The sequence below is a fragment of the Taudactylus pleione genome, unplaced genomic scaffold, assembly GCF_031769625.1.
Source record: "Taudactylus pleione unplaced genomic scaffold, aTauple2 ptg000026l, whole genome shotgun sequence".
NCBI lineage: Eukaryota > Metazoa > Chordata > Amphibia > Anura > Myobatrachidae > Taudactylus > Taudactylus pleione.
The window spans coordinates 29,619,093-29,636,405 of record NW_028284428.1 but is presented as its reverse complement, the minus strand read 5'-3'; the positions used below and the strand labels follow the sequence as shown (position 1 = coordinate 29,636,405).

Sequence of the window (17,313 nt, the reverse complement as noted above, 5' to 3'; positions counted from 1 at the left end):
TGTCAAACAAGTATGCATATGTATGACAAATGCAGAAAAGTGCTTTGGACATAAGTGGAAATTACTTTTACACAATATTTCTTTGTTAGATGACTAGAAATCCCAATTTGTCCTACCCACCTATGAAATAACATGGCATTCAGCTGCTGTGTCTGAATACAATCTTTCTTTATGTACAGTATCAGTTTGAGATGCAATAATGAAGATTATTTGAATTTCCCTGACTACAAAACTATCCTTGCCATACTGAGCACCAGATGGCTCTTGTCTATAAAATGTAATGGGGCCATAACAATAAATATGTACAGTGTGTGATCACTGCTTTTACATTAATTTTTACAGTGGGTGGGACCTCTGGTTGCCCACTGGTATTTTGTAGCAGGGAAAAAAATCTGTCCATACAGCAATACAGCAGATGTGGTGGGCCTATTTTAATGCCAGTCCCATGGTTAATCCAAACTTGGTTATACTCCAGGGCCCCCTAGGAAGTTGTGGTCTTGTACATTTGTGCCCCTAGCCCCCCCCCCGTCACTGGGCCTGGTCCCTGTTGAGTACTGTAGGTTTTATTATGCCTATTTCAATGTTTCCCTGCAAGGTGAATATAACATTTGAAACAAATTAATGGAAAATGGACAACTTGGATATCATGCAGAGAAAAGTATGGCCACAGTCTTCCATTATGTTTGTTGATCTCCAAAGTGATGTTAGCTACTACTTAGGCAGTGATCAGGGAGGAAGTGTGTCTGTTGGAAAACTATCTGCCGCCTTGTTGTGCAGTGTGAAGGAAGTGGTTTACTTCTGAACAAATAACCAAATGAGTGACATAAAATCTTGTACTACAAATCTGAGCAATAAATCATAAGCCCATTGTCTCAGTTTGGCCATCTGCTGTTTGTTGACTAATACTGTACAGTACTTTATTATGGGTAATATGAAATGTAATGCATGCAATAATGTAGAGGGTACAGCAATACTACTACTGACTGACAATTAAAATAGATTAATGGACTGTGAAACCACTGCATTTACATCTAAACTGAAAACAAAATAACATAATTTTGTTGATTGAAAATATATGCTTGGACATTTATTCATTGATAGCATCTTATGTTAAAATTAGAGTTGTGCGCAGACCCCCATGTTTTGGTTTTCAATATAAAATTGATAAAAGCAGATAAAATCATGTAACTTGGATCTTTATTGTTCCTTTAGTATTATTAGCATCAATAATAATAAATTCCAGGCATTTCTAGTAAATTTTGTCCAACTCACAGCTTACAAAATTGTTTTAACCAATATTGGCCAAAGGCTGCAGTAAGCTGGCTGGCTAAACTAAGCTAGTGATGTCAGTGGGGCCGGCTTGAGACAGTAGGCATTCCCATGGGAACGCCTCCATCTGGCAGGCATGCCCCTGGCACGCCCACCAAAGGGGGCATGCTGTCAATCAACATCGACAGCACGCCCCCTTTGGTGCGAGACCCCAAGCGATGGAAAGCCCGTCGCTCGCCGGGTCTCGCGCATGCGCACGACGGAGCTCCCTCCATCATGCGCATGCACAGTGGGGAACATCGACCCACTTGCGAGCGTACTGCCGCTCGTGAGTGGGTCTGAATGACCCCCAATATTCAGGTGGTACCTAGTGTCTGACAACCAAACATACACAATGACAGTGCCTGCAGTCTTTTACATGCTTCCTATCCACTCCATCTGCATACAACTCTCTCTAGTGGCAACTAGTATGTATTATTGCAGCATGAGCTACAGCTTACACCCTCTCCATACACTCTCCTGTGTGAATGACACCTAAAATCACAAGGGAGGGACTTATATGCAATTCAAAACAAACAAGATCCATTTTTGAGATCCAAACTTGGAGAGGAGACCCCAGCCGGGACTTGGTTCTACTTGTAACCCCAAAGTGACAAAACAGCCAGGTGTGTTCATTTTTCTGCAAAACTGAACCTCTCATCTCTACAAAATACTGTATGTACTTTATCTATAATGATGGTATCCATAATTATTAGTACATATCAATACACTGTGCAGTAGCATAAAAAATACTAATTATTGGCACTATCTTGTTCCATAGCTGCCAAATTAACAGCTGTTTTCACCTGTTTAAATCTTTTCTCATGACATTGAATACTATTTATTAAGAGTAACCAGCAGCATACTGACCAACAAGTGTCGGTATGTTAAACCTCTTAGAATCTCGTCATTGGAATTCTGACCGCCGGGATCCAATTGCCGGCAACTTATACCCAACCTGCTTAAACATATATTTGCAATTATACACAAAGATATCTGAAATTTTATTGTCATGTAGTATTCAAATCTTATTGCTGGAATTTTGCAGTGTGCTGTTTTTTCCTTTTTTTCTACTTGAGCATGCCACATTATGGTCCAGACACAGGCAAAAATAAGATTTCAAGTCAGTTTTCAATAATATATATATATCAAAAATGTTAAAGGAAAAATAATCTGTTACTAAGGTCACCTTGGATGTGATTATTGAAATAGAATATAAAGAAATCCAACATTTCTAGGAAGTTAACAAAGTAATCAGTGCAATCAACAAGGTCTACCTGAATAATACATATTACATGCTGATATTGTTTCTTTTAAAGGTGACCTTATACCTCAACTGAGTTATTAATGAGCAATAGACACCTGATATTGGTACTTTTGTCTCTTACAGTAAGTCATTGAAGGCACCATGAGAGATCAGCAAACATAGTCACAAATTTTAGAGCAATTTCTAAATCCATACACAAGAAACTATTTTTAGGGCTACATTTTTATACATGATAAATAAAATTAGATCTGTGAAGCTGATCCCTGGGTCAGTGCTAAGCCTACAAAATATTTTTTGCCCACAAGTTTGATTTCTAGAATTTTATAATAACATAGAGCACATTTGGCAGTAATTTTGTCATTGGGTACAAAAACAAAACCTTACATAAAGTATAGGGCCTGATTCACTTCCATTCGCAAATGCGATTGCAATAGTGATTATGCACTCAGTCTCACTGCGATATTATTTAATCCATTGTGATCGCTATTCCATTGCAGCACAACATAAGGATTTCCACTTTAGCTTACACACATCTATAATTTTTAGCAAGACTGCAAAACCATCGGTACAATCGAGTACCATTGCAGCCTCAAACCACTTGCACAAGCTCTGACCTTACTCAGGAATTGCTAACTTCATTGCATGATAATAATACTCAGGCTGCATACGGCATCACTGTGAATAATTTATGCATGCCCATGAAACAGAGTTCCAATGCACTGGCATGCCTTCCACACACCCATCACCACCCACAAATGGCACTTCCTGTCAGTCACTCTGCGATGGGTCTGCATATTCACTTCGATCATAATCCCAATTGCAGTGGCCAGTTCGCACACGTGCACTGCAATGCATATGCAGAACGCAACAATCGGCTGATTACATGCGTAATCACAGTTGTGATTGCCAATGAATCAAGCCCATAGATTGTAGTGAAGAAAATCTAATCTGAATTGGTAAAATGTATCTGTATTATATTCATTGTTAATGCTGTATTAAATACTCTACACTCTATACTTAAACTTGAAATGTTTATCTACTGTATTTTTAATAAATTATTATGGAAAAAAGATTAAAGGAACCATAATACTATCATTGTCATAAAAAGGACTTCAACAACATTTTTATATACAGCGATCTTTTAGCAATATCTTCTTTTTGAAATGGTAAAGTTGAATATCACATTTTTATATGCAGTCCTATTAGCAAAGCATTTAATTATTATTTGATGACTAATGGGTTACCTTTAACCGATTGATTTAAAGTGGCAACAAAGTAAATGGTAAACCAGCCTGGTTTGCCATTTATTTATGTTGCCATTTTAAATCCATCAATCAAAGCCAGACAAACTGCTGAGTAGTAAATGTACTCCTTTTCCACAAATTACATATACTGTAGAAGGAGGTTTATTTAAGGGCACTTCGGCAAAACTGTAGGTTTCTTTATAAGTTTTACTGAAAGAACAGTACAAAAATGTGAAAAAAATCAGAGGAATAAATAAATTACATTTTACTTAAGTATACAGTATAATCATTATTTTAATATATTACTAAATTAATGTTTTACTGTAAACAAATAGCGGTTCAGTACTTGTAACTTATATATTTAAATTAGTACTTTGCAGTCATTCAATATATGGTTGTTAAAATAGCTCATCAGTTCCGCCACTTCCACTTGAACCACTGTTTTCATACCTTTGCATGATAAAATATCAATTTGAGCCATTATTAGGGTATTTGAAAACTGGAAGTGGCACAGTGTTGGTAAGCTATTGTGATATGTGCTTAATTAAAAACTACACTTTTTTTATAGATCAATAAAAACTCATAAATATTACTGCATTATAAAAAAATGCTTTATATAAAGATTTTGTATTTATTTAATTTTATTCTGATCTGATGATTGCATAAACAGGAAAGCGGATGCTTGAGAAGGGGAAGCTGATTGCCGGGAAAATGCTGATGGCCGGGAAGCCGTCTGACTAAATCCTGGAATCTAAATACCAATGCAGGACTAAAGACAGGTGTTTATATCCCAAAGCTGAAATCTAGGCAGATGGCTTCCCAAATGAAGGTAAGCTGGGCTGTGTTAGTGCTTAGCTGCGGGGGGGAGGGTTAGGTTTATGGAGCCCCAGGGGACTTAGGGTTAGGCACCACCCTGGGAGGGTTAGGTTTAGGGTGTGGGGAAGCGGAGTTTGGTTTAGGCAACCCTGGGAGGAGGTTAGGGTTAGGCATCAAACCAGCAGAGTTAGGTTTAGGGTGCAGGGAGGGGGGTTTGGGGTTAGGCACCACCAGGGGGAGGTTAGGGTTAGGCACCACAAAGGGAGGGTAAGGGTTAGGGAGGAGAGGGGATGGTTAAACTACTTACTGGCTCCAGTCAGGATCTTCAGTGTTTGGGCTTGCAGCATCAGGATTTAGTCATACGGCTTCTCGGCTGTCGGTATTTCATACCAAACCCTTGAGACATAGGATTCCCCTTTGATAACTCATGTGTTAAATACAGTACTAGAAACCTGCCTTTTTAAGGATGTGTCAAGTTTGTGTGCTTCTCCAAGCCAGCCCTGGACATTACTTGCTAAAAAATTACTACAAAATGTAGCTGGCACAGACTAGCATACATTTTATATTAGGAATGTGCACTGACCCCCATGTTTTGATTATGGATATGTATCGCCTTCATGTTTTGGATCAGGATTTGGTTTTTCCAAAACCGCCCTTGCATGTTTTGGTTTTGTCTTTGGATGTGTATTTCTTCAAAAATTTATAAAAACTGCTAAAGTCACATAATTTTGCCTTAATTTGTTCCTACAGTATTATTATCCTCAATAACATTAATTTCCACTCATGGCAGTTCAACTTCCGACACGGCATATAAGGAAACATATGTTTTCATTAATCAAGAGGCCTGAGGAAGATGAAGTATGAATATAGTTGAAGGCAGGGACAGGAAGGGTTGATTGGTAGCAAATTAAATTAAATTTTTTGATTCTGAAGTATATTTATGAGAAGGAGGGGAGAGCATGGGTGAACAATATGTCCTAAGTTTTGCCCACAAAATCAACTTGGTGGTTCTGAATATTTGTAAATATTAAAGGGGCATGCAGGAGATGCTGTCTGTATCCATAAACATTTCTGGATATTTTTGGCATTCAGCAACTGCATGTCAAAGATTGCAGCAGTTTTGGCAGTTCAACTTCCAAAATGGCACATCAGGAAACAAATGTTTTTATTATTCAAGAAGCCTGAGGGAGTTGGAGTATTGTACAAATGTAGTTGAAGGCAGGGAAATTAATATTTATTAGCAGTAAATTTAATGTAATGTTTTGGTTCTGAAGCAAACTTATGAGGGAGGAAGGGAGGGGAGGAGAGGTGGCATTTCCCAAAAAATATTTAAATCATTCACATCAGTCCTTGACCCAGAATAAGCCTTGAGTTCTATGCCTGCTGCTGTTGGGAGTGGATTTTCATCCCATTAGGGCACCAGAAAGACTACTAGTAGTACTTTAAAAAACAATTGACTGTTAAACAATCCTTTGTAATAGGGAGCAAGTATGACAGCAGTCACCCAGTTGCATAGCGGATCACTGACACCATAACATATATGCTTGTATTAGATGTGCATCCAATATCCACCAATATTGCAGTGGGTGTAAGACAGTTAATTGAGGTCCTGTGTCCCTGCTACCAAATCCCCTCTGGATTCCACTTCACTAGAAAAGCAATTCCCAACCTGTTTTTTTATTTTTTCATTTTTAAATGCTCCAGAATTGATAACCAGGTGGAACTACAAGTCCCTGCTTGAAAAGCCCATCACTGTTTGACACTCTGAAGGTGCAGCATTATACTAAGTATGGAACATTATACTAAATGTGTGACTTTAGAGCACCTGATGTATAGTGTCAATGATCAGTGTGTGTGTGTGTGTGTGTGTGTTTGTATGTGTGTCTTACTCTACTACTGTATACAGTATCATACTCTATTGCTTTCACGGTGGTAACCAACTACATTGAGGTAAGTCCATATTCTCTATCAGGGATCCCTGGTGAAGTCCGACGAGGGGCTTAGACTCTACGCCAGTGTAATTGGTTGTACCAATTTTGCCTGTTTGGATTTATGATCTATATGCATGTGTTTACTCTGATAAACTTGCCTGTCTGCCTTTTTAGCTTCAGGGTTATTGCATCTACTCCATATATCTACCTCATGTATCTTATTGCAAACTACTCGCTATTCCCACAGTGCCAACACATCTGTGACTCTCATTACACTAGATGCACTGCTCCCACTGTGCCAACATATCTGAGCTTCTCATTGCACACTATGTACTGTTCCCACAGTGCTAACACATCCATGTACCTTAGTGCACACTAAATGCTGTGCAAACAGTACCAACATATCAATGTACTGTATTGCATGCTACCAAACTATCACCTCTCTTAATATTGCAGATATACCATTTTCTGTGTGTTCCCCCATAAAAGCAAATCCTAAGGCTTCTCAGAAGACATTCTAGGGACTTAGAGAGAAGGCTCACTAGTGAACCTTTTTTCGAGAACAGGGCTCTGCAGTTGGCACACCAAACCTTCAAATCTTTCTCTGACTCCTCTTTTTTTCCCTACAGTCTGATTTAGACTGCTCCAAAAATGGGCAATGTGTATAGTGACCAAATATGCCAACAAGTAATTGTTTTACTTGCACATTAGTTACTGGAGAATATACTGTAGAACAGTAGTGTAATTCAATAAATTAATGCAATACATGTGACATGTGTTCTCAATAATGCACAATGCTACTAATCCTCACCACTGTTGTACCAATATTATAAGTACTCATCACCAATCCCCTGTAGTGTACCACTCCACTACTAACATTGTTACTATAGTAAGATATTATCATGGGTTACTTACTTTAAACTATCAATCACTTTCTGAACAATGAATAATTCTTCAACTATGCAACTTTGATTTAAATTCCTGTTATTTTGACATAATTTTATTGTTCCCAAACAGAAAATATATTGTCCAGTAACTAATGCACAATGCTGCTAATCCTCACCCCTGTTGAATAAACATTAGTAGGTATATTTACTGAAGTGAGGGTCTATAGAAGTGGAGTGGTTGCCCTTATCAACCCATCAGATTCTAGCTATTATCTTCTAGAAGCTGCTAGATAATGATAAGTAGAATCTGATTGGTTGCTATGGGCAATGCCTCCCCTTCTATAAACCTTTTAGTAAATATACCCTTAAGTGTAGTACTCACCTTTTGAAGCTGCAGACTCTATCTCCACCCAAAACTGTGTCTGACTCTACAGCCCTGGTGCAGAAACAAGATGAATTTTGCTGTGGAAGAGTGTTAAATTATGATAAAGGTGTTTCTTGTCATACATGCTTTCTCACTCTACAAAGGTACTTGGATTTGATGCCAGCATTGAAGTCTTGTTCTATATTTTTGAAAAGAGCAGTATGGACCAGCATATTGTATTTTTTTTAAAGTATTTTCATGTCACTAGTAGAAACTTTACACCAATATTTGCCACATCTAATATAGACTGCAATATAGACATGCACATACATATATGTTTACAGTTTAAAAAAGACAAAATGTAACAAAATTATCTCCAAACTCTCAATATTGCTAAGCAATTACATGGTGAATGCAAGAAATATGTCTCCCTGCTGTGATAAAAGAAAAAAGAAACGATACCCGGAATAACACAACTGTTGCCTCTATTGGTTTGGAGAAAAAAACAAAACCAATTTGGCTGAGGGAGATCACGCTCATGGGTTCTAAGATACAGCAGACTAGAAATAAGCCATGACTATTTAAGTACTGGTGTGCATAGTATTGGTTGACCATGGAAAATCACAAAGGTGCATCTAAGGATAACCAAACCACCTATCAAAAATAAGAAATAAAATGTAACCCTGTGCATCTAAATTGGGGTCAATATGCACTCAGGCCCTGATTCAGAGCTGGATGCTCTGACAGAGCGCTCACTCTGAATCAGGGCCGTCCCTTTGAATTTAAGAGCGACCTCCTGATAGATCGGCCTCTATCAGAGCCAAAAGCACTCCCACTTGTGATGTCAGTGGGGCCAGCACCAGACAATAGGTGTTCCCATGGAAACGCCTCCATCTGGGCAGCCATGCCCCCGGCACACCCACCAAAGGGGGCGTGCTGTCTCTCATCATCGACAGCACTGCCCCTTTGGTGCGAGATCCATAATGACGGTTTGGCCATCGTTATTAGGGTCTCACGCATGCACACTTGGCCAACATCGACCTTGGTACTTGGCCAACATCGACCCGCTTGCGAGCACTCAGTGCTCGTGAGCGGGTCTGAATTAGGCCCTCAATTCCATGTTGCATTGATTCAACTGATACAAAAAAATGTTTCTTCCCTAAGCTCTGTGTGGTTTTAGAGGGCTGATGCAGTTCCAAGAAAAAAAAATTACTGTTTAAAAACTGACTATACCTTGTTGAATGTATGTGGGGATTACAATATATTGGAAGAACATTCAGAATGCTTAGAGAAAATGGGCTGAGCACATTAGAAATATTAAGAAGGGGTTTAACAAACATTCCATTTCTAATCATTTCAAAGACCATCACTAATGGTCAGTAAAGTATATTAGTAAAGAGGTAGATATTAAAACGGTGGTAGATAATTGTAGAAGAAAGGACATGGATTCTTATGTGGCACAATCCAAAATAACATTAATCCAGGAAGTCAAAACCCTAATCCAGAACAAACTAAAACATGACTTTGACAAAAATTCATTCACTTCATTTTGTCAGGTAAAGCCTTAAGGAGCAATGAATTCCAGGTTGGATTGATTCAGTCTCTTCTTTCACTTCTGGGTTCTATTTTAAGTCCAGAGCACTTCAGAGTGGAACACAAAAAAAGTGTAAAGCCAGTATTGACACTTTTCCAAAGCTTGTCATTTGATGCAACTAAAGGTATAAGGAATGGTAGATTGAGGTCTGAAATGGTGGTTTCAAGTAAATAACATAGGCATAAGTGACTTTATGCAATTGTGTTGTGATCATTAGTTATGTAGTATTGTTTTGTAATGGATGTTTTTCAAATGTTGTTTGATATAGTATTTATTCCATTTATTATTATATGACCTACCCATATCATGTGTGAATGGTGAAAAGGGCTATAAATATAGAAGAATCCCACCATGTGTCTTGTCCTTGATAAAATTCTACAAAGTCAAAACACATTGTTGTATATAGGGCAAAATTTACTAAGCGGCGGGTTCAAAACTCCGGTGGTTTGGTGGTGGTTTGGCGGGGGTTTTGCTATCTGCAGATTTACTTAGGCCAATACCACTTCAAAACCACTGCAAAACAGACATCAAAAACATTTTAGAATAGAATAGAACAGGGCTAGGGCTAAAATGACTAGGCAGCAGTTCCGGTGTCATATAGAAACTGCCGCCTAACTGCCACAAAACTGGCGGGGTTTAGAACCTGCCGTCAACCACCGGGTTTAGGTAGTACTTTACAATCTACTAAATGTCATCATGGGAAATGAAGGTTTAAAATAGGGCATGTAAAATCTAAAAAATATTTCACAATTATAAAAAATAATCCCCTCTTCCAGTAATGGAAAATATACAGCCGAAAAACATAAAATTGCCAGCCTGCTATACAGTGGCAAGGAAAGGCTTAAACTGTATCATGCACTAGATAGGGCTAAACACAGTCAGGCATCTTCTATAACTATATATGTGACATCTCCTCACACTGTCTAGAGGTGTAAACATTGAAACAAAAAAAACTCTAACTCTAGGCTAAAAAACAAACTGTGTTCACAAACTTCACAAATGATGTCCAAGACTGTTATGAGTTAGTTTGACATTTCTGAAACTAATTGTGGAGAAGCCTCTTTCAACCATTTCTGCACCCTCTGAAAATGTGAGGTTGAATAGTGATAAAAGTAAAGATAGTGACAAAGAAATTGAGAATGTTAATGTGGAAGTGCAACAGGATGAGAGGGATATTTGTGTATCTGATACTACTGAGGATTTTGATAATGAATGTGTTGGTCAAGAAGAAGTTGATAAAATTCAGGAGGAAGATGTTGTTTGTGTCAAATTAAGTCAGCCACAAGTGGCAGCAGTTTTTGCATATGATAAGATGAAGGCCATTGTCATGCCTGGCAATAAGAACAAAAAAGCCACCTCTTTTGTTTGGAATTATTTTTACCCAAATCCTGTTATTTGTCAAGCCATCTGTATGGTTTGTGATGCCAAAGTTAGTAGAGCTAGGGATGTTAATTATCTAGGAACCTCCTATTTGGTATATCATTTGCAGCAAGCTCATGCTAATTATTTGGGAAAATATCAAAAATCCTTTCAAATAATGACAAGCATTCCATCATGGATAGATCCTAGCACATGCAATCTCCATTGCCAACACCTTCATCATCAATCTCCTTATTAATAATTGGAGTGAATCCTCCTGCATCCAATTTTCAAAGGATAACTAACTCCTCCCCTGTCCAGAATTCCCAGAAGAATCATTGCGACTAGGGCTGCTGCTGCTGGGACTGAATCTTCACAAGATAATTGGTCCATAAAGACTACTAGTTTCAAACAACAACTGACTGTGAAACAATCTTTTGCAAGTGGCAGATAGAATGAAAGCTGCCATCCAGTTGTACACCAGATCACTGAAGCCATATGGCATATGCTAGCATTAGATATGCATCCATTATCCACCATCAATGCATTTAGTTTTGAACATTTAGCTAGGATCCTGTGTCCCCACTACCAAACTCCATTTTAATTCCATTTACTAGAACAGCAATTCATCTGCTGTACCGGGACGTTAAAAAAAAATCTTAGCCTAGAAAATGCCATCATTTTGAGTATCCACTTAACTACCAATACGCAGACTTTTGGTACTGGGCAAATGAAAGATTACTTGACTATGAAAGCCCAATGGGTGGATGTATCACCATCAGCAGCAGTAGTATACAACACACAATGCCAACTCATTCACATGTAGGCTACTATTTGTATCACTGGATTTACTAAGAGGCATACCAGTGTCAACTTTTGGAAAAACTCTGGGATGTGATAGCAAAATTACTTACCCCACTAAGTCTCTTTTCAGTATTTGTCATTTCCGATAACGCTTTTAACATTATATGACCATTACAACTGGGTGTAATTTAAACACGTACAATTTTTTGCACACACAATAAACTTGGTGGTCCAGAAAAAAAAAAAGACAGGTCCATGCTGGCAAAATGACAGGAGATGTTGTCTGTAGCCCGAAAAATGTCTGGTAATTTAATGCATTCAGCAACCACATTTAAAAGATTGCAGCAGCTGCAAAAACAGTTCAATTTGCCATTCCACCAAAAGAAGCAAGAAGTAGTAACCACATGCAATTCCACCCTTTATATGCTTCAGTAACTGGAGGAAAATCAAAAGGCCATCCAAAGCTACACTACAAGCCATGGCTTAGTAAGAGGATGGGAAATGTACCATACTCTAGCAGAATGGAGAACACTTTCCATTCTATGCAAGATACTGAAACCATTTGAAATAGTAATTAATGAAGTGAGTTCAGATACTACCAGCCTAAGTCCGGTGATTCTGTTAAACTATTGAAAAAGCAGCTACAGAAACTGAAGGAGGAAATTAAAGTAATTCTGCTAAGTATTTTGGACTTTTAGAAATATTTATTTATTCCTTCACCATGACCAAAAGGTTTGCAACATCTTGCATTTGGGTCACTACATTTTGGCAACCTTACTTGATCCTAGGTTAAGTACTACATAATGTATTCCTTTCCAACTGACTTAGAGCCTGATTCAGGATTGGAGTAAGAAAGAGCAAGTAACTGTGCACCTTGGTAAAAACATGATCCATTGCAGGTTGGGCAGCTTTAAAATGTGCTAAGAGATTTAGAGGGGTATTCAATATGAAACATTAACTTCACTGTCGAAGTTAACGTTTCATATCAGAGTTTTTACCTGTGTTAAAGTATAGGGCGCGCTCCCGCTTATACCAGTATTCAATATAAAATGAACGAAAACGGGAAACTCCGAAGTTGGATTTGAGTAAAGTTACGAATTTTTCCTTTAAAAAATTGTAAGATCCCCCTAAAGTTGTAAAAACTTGGGGGATCACTATGGGTACCCCCGTTTTAGCCTTTAATTGAAAGTCGGGGCTTTAAATAGCCGCAGCAGGTATTTTTTCCCGACATTGATGAAGTGATGCAGAAGAGCACTTAGGTTATTTTTTTCATTTTTTTTAGTGGTCCCATCAAATTTGGGGTACATGAAAATGGGTACTAGCATATTTTTATGTCCCTAAAGTAAGTTTTCAAAAAATTCTGCATTTGTGCACCTGCCGCTATAATTCTATTCTAGAAAACATCTGCCGCATACTTGCAGAATAGCCCTGAACCTATTTCCCTATTGTTAAACAATTTTTTCCCATTTTTTTTTTTTCACCCCAATTTTTAAATTAATTTTTGGGGTATCCCTATTTTTTTTTTAAGTTTTTTGACACAGATCTTTTTTTAAATGTCAGTCCCAGGGGTGCAGGCTATTTTTTTTAAGCCTGCACCCCTAAACCCCAATTCTGCACTTTTTTTCGACACCTATTCAATGGTGAAAAGTTATCCCCGTTTTTTATCAAAGACTTTTCAAAACTGCGATAAGTCTTTGAAATTGAATACGGTGTAAAAGTCAAACCTGCGATAATGACGTCAAAAGTGCAATATTAACGCAAAAACAATGTTATCGCTCCCATATTGAATACCCCTGTTAGATTTAAAAGTGATGTATCCAAACTGAAATCTAAATTGCAGTGTAAAAATAAATCAGTCCAGCATTTGTCGGCTACAAACAAAAGCAGCCAGTGCTTACCATGCATGCAATAAAAATGTATGTATTTGCACACCTTGCATTGCAACATGGTTTGTCCAGGTACTCAGTTACTTGCTCTATCTTACTCTGGGCCTGATTCATTACAGATCGCTATTGTGTTCTCAGCTGCGATTATGCATGCAGGTTGGTTGTGAAAATATGGTAATGACTGCAATCGCAAAGCTATTATAGAGATACCCAAAGCCAGCATATAGACACCAACTACTGCTTTTGCACATCCATAATCCTTTGCAATCCTGTGTATACTTTGAGAACATAGAGTAACATCAGCCCCTCATGCACAATTACAACTGGTCTGACCTTACTCAGAAATTGCTAATCTCATCATATGCAGTGAGCACACAAGCTGCGCATGATGTCGCAGTGGCTAAGTTATTCATGCCTCTGTAATGGTGTTTGAACACACTGGCACACCTGCGTCTCACCAACCACCCCCTGTCAACACCCTCAAATGCTCACTTCCTGTCAGTTACTCTGCAGTCACAGTGTGACTGGAGTGGTGCTTTCACACATGCGCACTGTGATGCATACGCATGTGCAGTACACAACAATCAGCCATCTGCATGTGTAATTGCACTATCAATCCATAATGAATCAGGCCCTCTATTCTCAAATCTGAATCAGGCCCTATTTTTTGAAATGCAAAGAGTTTTTTGCAAGCAAGTTGTCAGCTCACGTGGCACATGACATGACAACGTCTCCCTCTTCAGTTTCTCCTGCAAATGCTATTTTCAGGAAACAACCTACCTTATCCAAGAGTTCCACTGGTGATTAGGATGAATCAACTCAGTGTACCAGAGTTGCCGAAAATTATTGACACCTTTACCATGACTCAACCTGAAACACAGAGCATAAATAGAATGGTGGAGAATTTTTTTAATTACAATGTACAAATTAGCATGTCACACAGTCCCTTTGAAATCAGGGACTGTATTCAAAGAAAAAAGAAAGGGAAAAAAGAAAGAAAGAAGTGGGAATTTTTAAGTACCTTGTACAAACTAGCTTTGCTTTACTTAAGCTTAAGTGTGTATTCAGAGAGAGTGTTTAGCACAGCAAGGAACCTTATGAGTTATCTATGTTTCAAAACCAAAAAGAAAAATGAAGGCTAGTTGCTGGGGCACTCTTGTATCAATATATATATATATATATATATATATATATATATATATAATATAACTTTTAATAATCATATTAAAGCATCATAAAATTTTGAGAAGGTCCCCACACTGTGTTAAATTTTATTGTAATATTAAGTGCGGAGTACGGCAAAATAATTTTTGCTGTTTTAATTATTATTCATTAATTATTTAAAGTTTTAATTATTTATTTTTAATTTAATACAAGGGTATCAATCTCCAACTATAATGTGTCAGAAAAATATCTTTACATATGTGAATTTCTTAAGGAGATAATTAACCCAATACCCGGAGAACACAATCCAAACCCTGAAATTCAGACAAGCCCATATGTATATGGGAACATTAAGGGAAAAATATTGATATGATGTGTAACCATTGTTTCCGAATTCACCTCCTATATGTTTTACCTACAGCACCAGATATTCCCTGGTAGTCTCCCACTCAGGTACTGATCAGGCCCGACACTTTATAGCTTCCAAGATCAGACGAGATTGGGCATATATAGTGTGGTATGGCTATAGGTAAATCACCCTGCGTATTGATGTGAAATGCCCGGGTACAACACAGCTATCATATATGCAGGACTGTCTCGTAAGAGGAGTCCACGTTTTTAGAAATACAAAGTCCAAAAAAAGGATTTGCATGTAGCATAGTTTAATTGTTCCACAAAAAGAATCATCATGTTGATATAATGCAAATTAATACACAGGTCTTGTCTATTGCTTACATATATCCAAATTTCTTCCAAGTGTCCTCTAACATATGATGAGATCTATCACCTTTAATAGATAAATTATGCCCATAAATATGTTAACCATAAGAAGAGTTAAAAATACTTGGGCAAAACCAAACAAGAACACCACTTGTTCCTTATATTGTGTTCACAAAACTAAGTACAATTGTGACCGGTCTATGAAGTGACATGAAATGCTCCTAATGTCGATATTTCAAAGATTTAAGCACCTTGTGCATATAATAATCCTAACCAAACAGCCTACTCTGTAAGCCAGGCAAAAACGGATTTCACATGTTGGAATATTACTATCAAAACACAGCACCATTCAGATGCTTGCTTTGTACATATTGGAACCCATTAAAAGGCCAGGCAGAAGTATGTCATATGCCAGGATTTGTTGTAGTTAAGACACAACACCATTCACAAGAGAAAGGAAAGAACTACTCTTTTACTAATGAATAAAATGCTAATTAATATTCTTGTGTTGTGTCAGCAAAATACCTGACATAATAGTAATTAAAATCAATGGTGCTACTACTAGAGCAAATGAGTAGATAGTAAATCCTCAATATACAGCATAACACCCACATAAGATATCTGCAATGAAGTGCATAAATAAATAAAGAACCTTTTAGCTCTGTGAGGTCCATTTACTGTAATGGGGCAGAGGTGGAAATGCTGCAAAAATCTAAATAAACACACCAGCATATTATTTCTTGTGCAATAAATGAAGTTAAACAGCTAGGTCCATAATAGCCAGACAACAAAGATTGGAGTAGTTGCAGGGTTATGTTTTAGCAGCTGTGATAACAATAGCCCGACAACAAGTATAGGAATGCTTTCAATATACCGCATAACACCCACATAACATATCTGCAATTAAGTACAGAAATACATACAGAACCTTTTAGCTCTGTGAGGTCCGTTGTTGTAATAAGGCAGAAGTGGCAATGCTGCGATAATTAAAATAAATAAACACACCAGCATGTGATCACTGGTGCAAATGAGTGAAACCAAACAGCTAGGTCCATAAAAGCCGGGCAGTAGAAATTGGGGTAGTTACAGGGTTAAATTATAGCAGCTATAATAATAATATGCCAGACAACATGTATAGGAACTCTTTCAGGGTAGGATCGCAAAGCCTCCCACCCAAATGTGGAGCTTGGCGGCTGCACTGAGACGGCAGGCAGGCAGTAATCATACATACAGTTTCAGTGGCGTAAGTTCACCCCAGATGCCCGGAGGCAAGTTATAATTTGGTGCCCCCTCGTCACAGCCGCTGACACTGTATTGTAGCAATTCGCATGCAGACAGGCTACAGATAGACAAAGGCAGCAGCCGATGGTCTGACACGGAGCTCTCCTCTAGTGTACGGTGGCTTCTCAGGTGTCGTGAAGGGCCATGACGGTACACTCTGGGTACATAGTTACAGCCCTAAGTGGGGTGAATATGTTGTGGACAATTGAGGAGGAGCCCCCTTCAGAGCTGGAGCCCGGCGGCAGATGCCTCCATTGTCTCCCATAGTTCTGCCCCTGTACAGTTTCCAAAGTAACTTGCAGGGAGTCCGGTCCGTGCACTGACCAGACCTCCAGAGGACGCGTGTTTCACCCGACAGGTGGCTTGATCACCTCTCCAATAGCGTGTAGCATACATGTGGTGCTTATAAGCTTACTTCCTCCCTCATCATGAGTCATCAGTGGGCGTTTCTCCTAACATCAAAGAGCATACTGTGACTGACAGTTCTGTAAATCCTGTCTATATTTGCTATTGGGTGGATTTTAATGTTGTATTTCATAATCCAGCCCATAAGTACGTCACTGGGATTGAATTGAATTGAATTATTGAGATGTAACTAAATCAAAACAAACAAAAATCAACATTAACCTCTAATAGTCTGTATTATCCTTAATTCCAGCCATAAATCCCAATGAATGTGGATATGAAA

The 17,313-nt window shown here is 38.2% G+C and overlaps 1 pseudogene; it reads right to left on the bottom strand.

The window, feature by feature from the left end:
• Positions 1-15,036: 15,036 nt before the first annotated feature.
• Positions 15,037-15,155, bottom strand: LOC148539282 (5S ribosomal RNA; annotated as a pseudogene).
• Positions 15,156-17,313: the final 2,158 nt, after the last annotated feature.